This window comes from Brienomyrus brachyistius, chromosome 23, assembly GCF_023856365.1.
Source record: "Brienomyrus brachyistius isolate T26 chromosome 23, BBRACH_0.4, whole genome shotgun sequence".
Classification (NCBI taxonomy): Eukaryota; Metazoa; Chordata; class Actinopteri; order Osteoglossiformes; family Mormyridae; genus Brienomyrus; species Brienomyrus brachyistius.
Genome location: NC_064555.1, coordinates 2,718,614 through 2,728,383, shown reverse-complemented (window position 1 = coordinate 2,728,383; position 9,770 = coordinate 2,718,614).

The following is a 9,770-nucleotide window of genomic DNA, read 5'->3' as shown; positions in this document are numbered from 1 at the left end:
AGAATAAAGGGAAGATAGAGGCAAACGAGTAAGTAAGGAGTTCATGTGAACCCATCTCAGCAGGAGTCCATGTTTTGCATTGACATTATGATGTTTTCTGTTTGACAATATGTATGCGTGTAAATTCACGTCAGTTTCTTTAAACTCACGTACCACTTGTTATTCTGATATCAATATAATGTATTTACCTCATGTAATTCTGTGTAATACGACAATTGACTAAATAAACTTACCTGAGAATTTAAGTATACATGACTGGTCTTGCTGCGTGTAGAAGAAGCAATACTAAATAATTTCACTAGGTGGCAGGGCTTCACAGCATGTAAACTCTTTACAAGGAATTGAATTGTAGAGGGCGGGGCGCATACATCCGTTCTTTTAAAACTGACATGCCAAACGCACCAAACTCCCTGGTATCTCATATTTCATGCCAACAGCTGAAAAATGTTGCCAAATGCTGATTATCAAGCACCCGCGTACCCATATTGATTTTTCATCACCTGTTAATATAGTTTCTGTTTCTTTTGCATAATTTTGTGATGCGTGGAGTTTTATGAACACTAAGTGCTAACTTATCGTGTTTATTTATTTAATAATTAATGTTAACATGTACGCTTTAAACAACTACACAATATAACCCTACATATTACAATTCTCTACTGTATTGTGCAGCTTTTTTAGATAACGAAGCAAGTCATTAAAAAGTTTATTATTTTGATTTCAACGTAAAATGTTAATGTTACATTTGTATTCCATTCATAGGAAGTTCATTCACTTAAGTGCTATATTACAGAAATTCGCTAGATGGCAGACATGCTCTAAACTTTCGAAATTTATAGACGTACTTTGCAGTGTCATGTTATGTGAAGCGGTTTGTTTCTGCATGTCTGCCCGTTGGTATTTATATGTCAGTTTGTGTCTGCGCATGAACTGTCATCAGCCATTGGGTTAACTTGTTGCACTAAAGGTCAGTGTTATTCAGTGACAGTCAGAATCTATTTTTTACTCCATCTGGAACCTGACAGGTGCCACATCAATCATACACAGTGGGTTCAAAGTCACATACGTCCTTTTTTAAGGAAGGAGGTAGAACTAATCGTCGTGTCTTCATCAAGCGAAATATTCAGTAGGCAATGCACCTCAATGCGAAGTCAGCAATCCAATTGTGGCGAAAAGTAATTTGATGATAGAAATCAATAGAATGGTAATAGGAATTAATGTGACGGTAGAAGAAACCAATTTAACGTAGGCTAAATTAATACGGTAGTATGATAAAGCAGGTGTAGTGGTATGTGAAAGTCACCGCTTCCGAGTTCAGCTCAGCAGGGTACTTTCCCGTATGGTCTGTGGTATTAACCTCACTTGGTATATGGTTTTCATTCACATCTCTCTTTAAATAAAAACTGAAAGGATGTTAACAAAAGGCTTGTTTAATTAATGTGACAGTAGCCCCTCAATACCTCCACACTAAAGCGCCGGGAGCCTGAACCAAGTTTCTATAATGTGATTAATATGGTTGTTTTGGTAGCCATTTTCCCATTACTGTGTTTCACTTGAAAAATTCAAGAGACTACATTTTTTTTAAGGATTTTTAAATATGTTATGCTCTCTAAATATTTTTCACAGAAGGTATTTTAAAATTTCTTATATAACCAAAATTAGACTGGGTGTTAGACTTTGATGTTTTTGCTTCCCGAGTATGAAGTTATTCGTGCGTGGCACATTAAGTATGGAAGCTTGCTGGACGAGTAGCTGCAATATATCTGAGCTGGGAATAACCCTTCCACCCAAGTAGCGGTAACTAAACCCAGTTGTTATCCCTATCACTATCAGTCCCCACACTATCTCCCCTTTATTCTTCGAATTTGGCGTCCATCAGCAAACACCTACCAACCATCGGAAGTCTTACTGCGAGTTTAATCCGCCCTTCAGCCAATCAATGGTCTTGTAACTCCGGCGTGACCGTGGCGGTAATGTTGTGGAGTTTGTGCCTCCTGTGTTTGTCTATTTCAGGAAGGAAAGAGGAAGCCCGGGCCGAGCGCAAACTGAAATAAAGCTGGAGATATTAACCCGCGGAAGTCCGGGGGGGTTCCCCGAATCATACTGATAAATCCAGGAGCGCACCGACATCTGCATGAAACATGGTGGTTCTCAAAATCCGAGACCAGGTAGGTGGCTCGCTAACTGCTACCTCGCGCGCTAGCTGGCTAATGCTTTAATTGGCTAGGTGGCTAATCTGGCAAGCTAGCGGCTTGTTATTTTTACTCTGAGACCTTAGTGGCTTTTGGCTTTAAAATACCTCAGGACCAATTCGGAGAGGTATGTCTGACTAGAGAATGGTAAGGTCCGACGCGGTGTGTCGCTCGCCGGCGGCGATGGAGGCTCCGGGGATGAGCCTCTTGGTTAGCTGCCCGGCTAGCTGTGCCTCGCCGTAAACGGTCCGGTGGAAGGGGGTGTGCGCACGCCGAGCTCGGCGGCTAGCCCCGGTGTCCCAATAAATGACGGGCTACGGGGACAGCACGGGTCTGCGAGCACGGCCGGCGACAAAGGCCCGACACCGGCTGTGCGCCGCTGCACCACGGCTGTCTGACTGATCGGTTAAGATGAGCGACTTCATTTGACAGGACCCGCTGTTATAACGTGCACATGACAGGCCGTTGTGTAATGCATGCGTACAGTCAACTTGCGCGCTATAATGGAGATTATTTTTTTTAAACGTGCAAACCAAGTGAGAGATCAAGCTTGATTGATGCCTTCCGCTGCCGTTGCCATGACAAGATAATTACGGTTCCCCCACTGTTTGCATTGCTCATGTATACACGATGCATTTGGTTGTATGATTTATATACATTGTTAGTCAAATTGTAGGCGTCGTTCAACAGAAATATTCTGAACCTAAATTTGAATATGATGTCTGCTTATTTACTTTTAAGTATTTGCTTATTTTAGTCGCCATGATTGCGGATGGTCCTCTATACCAGGAACCGTGTTGCCTAAAAGTGGGGTTATTTAATTTGACAGCAGGATGTAATGGGATGTATTGCTGTCCTCAGCAGCATGTGTGTAAATAGTGGAAGATTGCCTCCTGAGCAGTAAAACACATTAGTATGACCCCCCCACCCACCCACTTGGTGTGGCATTTGACTTTATTATTAACTTATAGGAAAAATTACCTTTTAAAAGTTAATCTGTCACTTAATAACTTTGAGCTTGTAGAATGCAGTAGAGAATCAGGTCTCCTGTATTTTCTGAAATAGGATTTATTGTTTACAGTACACTAAAGAGGTTTTCCATGCCATTTATCCAGTCAGGGATAAATGCATGCTGGGTAGACATGCCCCCTACTGACAGTTTAGCCTGAAGTCATTATTTGCATCCTTGTGGGGAACCTCGAGGAGGTGCAGTAAACCACATGGGAAACATCTTGATTCCATGTGGTCAAATCTGAAGTCTGATGGCCCTTCCTGCTTTCTGTGATGGATAAGAATGATCATGGATTTAAGGTATTGATATTCTCAATGAAGAATGAATGAATTCATGCATTCTGTAGTGTAGTGCATTGTGGAGTATATTACATTATGAACACATCAAGAATTTGTGGCTTATTCGCGCAAGCAGGTTTTATTTCCTATGAAGTGGAAGTAATACTTATTCTTCGTTTTTGAGGGTGGGCTTTTGAAAGACAGGGTGAGGAATTGGTTTTGATTACACAAGTAACAATTGTTTTATATAATGTATATGTTTGCGTGTGTGTGTGTATTATAATATAATATATACACATGCACACACACGATCATGAGTTTGACCAGAGAGTGAAGGAAACCTCTCAGCATACATGTGGGACCTCCTTCAGGACAGCTGGAAATGCATTCCAGGAGGCACCTCATGAAAATGCCTTAAGGAGAATGTAGGGTCAGCCAGTCACTGGAGCTATTGGGGTTAAGGGCCTTGGTCAAGGGCCCAATGATGGGATCACTGTACCGACCCAGGGATTTGAGTCCCAATGCACGGAATTGCCCCACCCTTCAAATTTTTTGTTTAATACTTTATTGGTCAGTGCATAATCCATATATGTTATTTTATAGTCCCAATGCCTTTAGAATTCTAAAATGTAGAGAATAGTACAAATAAACCTTTCTATTGGTTGGTATGTCCAAATTTTTGACTCTTGTTGTGGTATATGAAATATCAGTTGAAGTAGTGATATTAAAATTAATGTGACGGTTCAACAAGTTGTTGGGAGATTAATGTATTAGAGCTCGAGAAGCATAAAAATATAATAGACAACTATTTATTTAGGTTCCAGTGAAGTTGCTTTAATGACTGTGAGGAGACAGTATGGAAATTCTTATTGGTTGGCTTAAGATTCTTACCATTCTGAAAAGAGGCCATCATCTCTTATGAGTTATTGTTTAAAATTGTCCTTGTGTGCCACTGTGTTAAGAGGCTTCTGTCATGGGGTTGTAACTCACTGCCGCTCCCGGAAAGCCTCTTCTGATTACACCATCTCACCTATTGTTTGCTAACTGGTCGCAAAAAATGTGACCAAAATAGCAGGCCTTGTCTCTGAAAGAGCAGTGAAAGCAAACTTAGGCTCATCCCATAAACAGAGGAGAAGGCAGCGGGGGGGCTGTCTCAATGCATCCTGTGTCTTCGGTTACATTTGTCCATAGGGGCCCATGATGTATGCAGGGGCCACATAGCACATGTGCGCCCACATGGTGTAATCTGAACACGGGCACTTACCCTACTCCCATCCGGCAGTGTGTGCATGGATAATCCGGGCCTGCCGATCTTTCGCAGCCATGGTTTGTGAATTCAGGTTGTGGTTTGAAAATCCCTTCTGAGAGATGGGAGGGCTCGACTGACCACTGTACCTGAACTGAACATTTCGAAAACCTGTGTCTTGCATGCACTGTATAGTCTAGTTGTCAGTTAGGAAAGGTGCCATTTTTTCAGAGAACCATAAAAACTGCTTCCAGAGACAAACCAAGAAAATCAGATTGGGGTTGTGCTGGTTTCTGCATTGTTTCCACTCCTGTCTAATGGAGTTCGGCAAACCCAACACAAACTGACAGTCGCTTATGTGTTGCATAGAGGACATGCAGTGTGAAATCTGTCCAGTATCAGGGACACGGATAGATTCAGTTCTCGCGTTAACCAGTTCAGATGGGACAGAGCTCAGGCCTGAACCCAAGAGTTGGCCCTGCATGGTGATTCAGTTATTGATGGTAACAACAAACATTTGAATCTTCCTGTGGGGTTATGGCTTGCTGTTGGTTAGCAGGTTTACTTCACTCATCATTTGTTATTGTACTGGTAGAACTGCTCATTATTCACCCTGGTTTTCACCAGTGTTGTCTGTGTCATCCTCTAGAGGGCATCTGCTTTCTCTCTTAGAGCCTGAAACCGCTGACATAATCACAGTGTGATATAATAAAATTCTTATGATGTGGGGGTGTATGTTTGAGAACTGTGTTTTGTGCCACCCCCAGACCTGTTCCCATACGATTTGTTCCACCCCCAATACCCAGGGAACACTTATTTAATTGAATCATCTTTTTGCTAAAATGCCTTACTGAGTACATTTTTAGCCTTACAGAGCTGAGCCCAAGCCATTATACAGGAACATGATGGGTAGAATGTTTTCAAATAGTACTTGGTTATTTATGTTTCGTATTTTAATCCTTTGATGCTTTCCCCTCCTGCTTTCTAGATATCTGGGTTTTTCCCCATTTCTTTCAGGACTCTGCTTACTGGCCTCCTTATCTCTTGCTTCCGCAGTAAAAGCTCTACTAGGCTTGTGTCGGCCCTGACGTTAAACAGTTACAGCCGTCCCGTTCGGTGTCCGTGTTGCACCCTGGTCAGCCGAATGGCGGTGCGCCATCTGTCGACTGAAGCGTATCTGCATGTCAGTACAGAGCTGCCAGTTTACATCGGAATACCAGACGGGGTAGATATAGGGGTCAGTGTGTGGCTTCTGTTTACATGATTTGTATCTCAGACTGGGACTGTTTGGCTTAGGATATTGGCTATTGGTGAAGCTGGGGAGTATCCTGAATGCACACCTTCTTCTTTGGCTCGGGTATTAGGGAAGAGGGATAGACTATGCCTAGTTAAGTACCCCAGGGCCGTGGATAGGATGGAGTGCAAGGTACGGGCTCTGGCAGGCTCTACCAAGCATGACCTGCCAAACCCACTGTTAGATCCATTAAAAAAAATCTATTTCATATGTTCTGCTATTCTGTCTGTCCATCTGCCCTTTTCCATAAATTGCATAAACACTGTTCTGCTGTGCAGTTTTGACGATATAAATGTCTTTGTTCATGTAAAAGAAGTGTGTTTAAGTCTGTTTGTGTTTACTTTTGATTATCCACCTTTTCTCATCGATCCAACGCATCATTTTTGTGGCTTAGGCTTCTCCTTCCTAAAACATTGGAAGGACGTCCAATGTCATCCCTCCCCAAGGCTTTTGCTTGCTATTCAAGTTGGCCAGACTCAAAAGTGCTTATTAACGTATTGAACATGGGATTTAAATGCTTAGATGTAATAGAACAGCTTGTAGAATTTTTTTCCTTTCATGTACGTGGAGTCCATCTGGTTTACGGTTTCTGCAGTTTTGTGAAATCCCCCCCCACACACACAATTAAAATGTGGCATCATACCTACATACATTTTTTTTCAGTTATTATGCTTAGGACTTAGTTTGGCAGATTTAGCCTACAGCCCATTGTTTGTAACACAACGGTAGGCTTTCTAGCAGGGATTGCTGCTAGAATTTGTTTGGCTTGTGTGCGAGTACAAGGTCCAGGTTGTTTAATAGAAAAGGTATGAAAATTGCAAAAGACTAGAAAGCGTCAGGAAGTGGAGGGCGCCACAATTGGCAGAAATGTTTCTGGATAAAATCACAATAAAGCGTCTAAGAGTTTCAGTCCAGTGGGTTCATTTTGGCCAATTTGGTGTGGATCCAAAGCTATCTGGATCAGTACCTCCTTTGTTGTATTGTGTGATCCATCCTCTGCTGTGTTATGGAGGTGCGCCTTTGCACCCTGTAGCCGGTTTTGTTCCTTAACTTCAGCACAATCTTGACTAGAGCCTTGAGTCCCTGGGGGCATGTGCCCACATCCAGGAGTGTAGGAGTTGTACGGTAGAGTGGTGGCTCTTTGTTATTTTCAAGCTTTGACCTGCGGTTGTTTTTACGTTATCAACAGACAGAATGGTTTCACCATGTTTTTATGACCCCGTGCATTGTTACAAAGGGTCTCCAGACTATATATAGGGTTTCACTGTTGGAAGCTTTCTGTTCTATTACATTTTCTCCGTTAGGTGGCTATAAATGAACAGATCATTGTTCTCTGTGTTGGATCTCTTTGGCTTTCTGGCCTTGGTGTTGATGTAATAAGCACTGACCTTTTATTATCGGAGGCAGGTCTGCTCTTTCCAGAACACCGGAGCCCCCCGATTAGGACTAAGAATATTAACGTTTTCTCCAGAATACAATGGCTGCCGAGCACTTTCAGTGTTCTGCCGAGGACTCACCCTTACCCCATTGGTGCACAAGAATTATGCATGGCACATTAAAAAAATCACACACATAGGTTATACAGTGTGTCAGCTGATGCTTTTCAGCTAATTTCATTGGTCGTTCACATAGAAAGCAGAAATTTCTAAGCCATCTTGTCATTCTTTCTTGTATATGCAACATAACCACCAGGAAAAAGGGAGCAAATATAGTTCGATACTGGAGTTCTTTTAAGGCTCCCAACCTAAGCAAAAAGTCTATGACTGAGAAACTGACTATAATTCAGCTTATCGGCTGTCAGTGATGTTCATCGTAGCTGCAAATACAGTGCGAATAAATGATTCATCAAACTTGGAAGAAGACTGCTCCTCAGTGACTGGTACCAATGAAATCAAGCAGTCCAATAAGTAAAAGACTGTAAATTAGAGATCATTTCATAGTTCATAGTTAGAATATGTTCATGGTTAGAATATGATTGGAAGACAAGCACCCATATTAGATATGCTGACTCTAGAGACCATTAATGGGCTGTGGTTGCTGAATCCCTGACTGGGTCTTTAGTGTGCTGTGGCAAAAGTAATGAATAAAAATGAGGTGGCAATTTTATGTACATTAGAAGCTGCCTTCTGGATTGAAAATAAGGATCTAGCAGTAACTAAATTTGAAAGCCTTGTTGCCCTGCAGAACCAGTTGAACTGTCCCGATATGTCTTTAACTGTGGGCGAGACCGTGACATGCACCTCTGAAGAAGCAGCAGAAAAGTTCACCCAATCTCTTGCACATATTGTCCCAAAGAAGGTTGAAGATAGTCGCCCTGTCTCCAGTTGTCTGTCTACTGTATGATGAAAGTATGGATATATTTTTTACCAAGAAACTGTGCATTTATTGTAGGGTTATAGATGAGAAGCCGAGGAAAATTTTCCAATGCAATTGCTTCAAGCATTGTATATATGTTGAGTCTGCAGAGGATTTTGCAGTTTAAAGAGTTCAACCATAGTATCTTGGATGGATGGATAGATGGATGGATGCTTTATTGTCATTGTAAGTTAAATGAGATTTAGTTTGGAACGCACTAGCAGATGCACAGTATATTTACAATTAAATAGATTCTGAGGCATAAATAGAATCTTAGTATTCATAGATAGTATAAATAGTATTCATAATAATAATGTGACATCGATACAATTAACAGCCTTTAGAGATTAGTAATTGCCGTAGTCTTATTGAAAAACATGCAGAACTCTAAGAGAAACATGAAATATAATATTTACGTTTTGGCTTTTTTGAAAATGGCCCGTGTCTTTCATGTTTGCCTGGCCATTCGGCCCTATGTTTGGAAAACCTTGTCAGATTACTGCTTTTCATTTTAACCAAGACCAGGGTGTAGTGTCCACACTGCACAGTCCCGCATGCTGCACTTGGTGTGTCTTTGCACTCAGAGGCCAAAATGTAGGTCTAGTTAATTTTTTTTCTATCTTAATTATCATCTAGTTTTGCATATTATTGCTCTTTTGGTTACCGGAGTGATGATGCTGTGAGGACCCATGCTGTCAGATCATAGGCCTGTTTGAAATGGCATACTGAGACCTCTGGAATCTGTTTATGTTCCAGCCTGTTAGGGTGTGGTGCCATCTGGGTTAGACCTAGAGGGGTGTGTGTGTCTGTATCTGTGTCTGTATCTGTGTCTGTGTCTGTATCCGTGTCTGTATGCGTGTTCTTGTCATGGGAGCTGGGCTATGAATCCAGTATGTGCTGTGTGATGTTTATCTTTGTGCTTGTTGTGAAAAGATTGCCAGTGCTGATGGTGGTGTCACCATAATGACCTGTAAGTTACCGATACTCATTTATAACGTCTATCGGTGGCTCTTGGGCAACGTCTCTTGGGCCAGTATTTCCTGGGTCCTCCCAACGCTTGACATCTGAAGATCAATACGTCTCACGCATCAGCTACAAACTCTACAAACTTGACACAGAGCCTCCACTTCCTCATTAAGGAGGAAGCTGAATAGTCCAGACAACATATTGTAAGCGTTTTAAGTAGGTTCTCTAACGTAAACGAAACGGAGCCTTAGCTGCCTGGTCCGTGGGCTGATTTATGCGTCTCGTTTCCGAAGAGCCGCAGGGCCCTAAAAATTGCCGACGTCCCAGTAGGGGCAACAGTGGTAACAGCCTGCAACGAGGCCCCGATTCACTCAAGTAAAACTTCTACCATATAAGGTGGAGGAAGCACAGAGCTGCTTAACATAAA